Source organism: Argopecten irradians, chromosome 16, assembly GCF_041381155.1.
Source record: "Argopecten irradians isolate NY chromosome 16, Ai_NY, whole genome shotgun sequence".
NCBI lineage: Eukaryota > Metazoa > Mollusca > Bivalvia > Pectinida > Pectinidae > Argopecten > Argopecten irradians.
The window spans coordinates 34,004,913-34,007,064 of record NC_091149.1 but is presented as its reverse complement, the minus strand read 5'-3'; the positions used below and the strand labels follow the sequence as shown (position 1 = coordinate 34,007,064).

General features: G+C 29.3%; 1 non-coding gene across 1 annotated transcript; it reads right to left on the bottom strand.

The window, feature by feature from the left end:
• Positions 1-1,853: 1,853 nt before the first annotated feature.
• Positions 1,854-1,943, bottom strand: Trnam-cau (transfer RNA methionine (anticodon CAU)). Its single transcript is given in 2 exon segments — positions 1,854-1,889; positions 1,907-1,943. It is a non-coding gene; the product is annotated as a tRNA-Met (tRNA).
• Positions 1,944-2,152: the final 209 nt, after the last annotated feature.

Here is a 2,152-nt window from a genome sequence, read left to right as displayed (position 1 = left end):
GAGATACAATGAAATCTCGCGTCCTCGAATTCTTCAGTTATGCCATTTGCATATAATGATAGTAATGTTGGAGTTATGCAAGATATGTTAAAAGGCTTTTCCGACTAGCATTTTCGTCCAGAATATCGGTGTCTAATGACATTGTAGAAGTGCTACACTGACTCGTTCACTATATGACAGGCTAATTGTGTATAAACAAAAAGAAAATCTAGAAAAATTGTTTTAACATCAACAGTATTCTTGTTCATATTACTGTTTACATGTTCTTAGTCTAACAAAGACACTATTATTACTCAAATATCACTGTGAACGCTCAATCTAATTCTAATCTTCTTCTTAGAAATTAATGACAATGTCATTATCAACAGGTGTGTTAATCAATAATCTTTAGATGCGTAAAGGTCTACATAAATATAAATGTCATTTTCTAATTGTTTAATTTTGCTATTTTTCACTGGTTCATATAACAATCATTAACAGAAATTTCATTATCATCGCGTCTCCTTGAAATGATTATTCTTTTTATTCATAATTTAGCGGGAATGACAATATGTTATCTTTAATAGAAATTAAATGTATTTGTGTTTTGAAGCATTACGTCTAGTGTACCCCGGAAACAATTAAAGAGTGTGATATTTAATTCCAATCTTGTGAGAAAATGAAATGTAATATGATATCATCTTTTAATTCGTAAATAATGAAATATTTCAAATATTTTTATCTTCGATTTCTTCTTCATGCCAGAAGACGAAGTGCTATAAAACCTTCAGTATAACTGATAACCACCAGTGTTAACTTGTGTCGGGTGTTAATTAATTCCAACCAACAAAACACAGAGATATAACCATTAGTGACGCCCTACTATGCATGTTAATTCAACTGTATGCTGTTTCCTTCTATAAATGTAACATTAATACATCGGGCTGGTGTCGGTTTTACAGTTTGGGATGTAAATCTGTACAGCTGATTAGTTGTATAGATTCTACTACATAATTGAAATACATATTTTAAACTTCAGGAAATAATTATTATAATTAATCTTATCGTCCTGAAAGATTGAATACTAAAAATGGCAGACTGTATTTGAGTTAATTTCATTGTGAAATCTGCAGCATCAGATTTAATGTGCAAGATTGATCACTCCCTTAATAGATTCCTCTTTTGAATATCAATCATTCTCTTTTTAGTTAAGGAATATACCAAACTAAAATTGCATGACAAATGAGGTGGTGAATGTCAATATTTTACATAGTTCTTTATATAATGAATTTTCGTTTTTTTCCTTAACAAGTGAAATACACAACTCTTGTAAATAAACCATACCTAAGAAGCAAATTTCTTCTGAATAAGTTACTAAAATATTTTAAAAAACCGACTACGTTGTCTATGATTTGAAGATGTTTATTCATGCATATATTGAGTAAAAGTATTTGTTTGTTTCAATAATTTGTCCCAATTAGAATAGCAAAACGTATTCTCTTTACAGATGCTAGCAACATTAGGATTTTTTTTTCGAAATGGTATTTATAGTAATAATTTTAGTTATATTTTTCGGAAATCTTATCAATCGTTTCAGTTGAATTTCTGTTACATTATGTGTGTCCTTTTCAGAATAAAATGACATCAACGAGTGAAATAATTTAAAGTGTTTAGTTTAATATAATGTTATTTGAGTCGGAATTGAACGAAAATGGTCGTTTTTTGAAAAAAAAAATGTGATATAAATTTTAATTGATATAAATAAAGAATCGATGACATTCAAAGAATAAAAGAAAACACAATAAAACGCCAATGATCCAGCTCTCCGTCGTCTTACTTAATAACTAAAATATTAATGATTTTTGAAAAATTAATGCCCCGGGTGAGGATCGAACTCACGACCTTCAGATCGCTCTGTGTGTGTGATTATGAGACTGACGCGCTACCTACTGCGCTACCGAGGCACATGAACCAAGATTATATACCTTATCATGATAACAATGCATTATAACTGATTTAAAGTTGCTAAATACAAAAGTAAAAAATGTTTTCTTCTAATAAGATTTTTTTTTATGTGATTGTTATTTATTTTCTAATGATTTGTTTATCGACAATTTGCATTCATATTTCCCATCATGCACCTAGAATCAATTCAATACGAGACAGAAAGAAA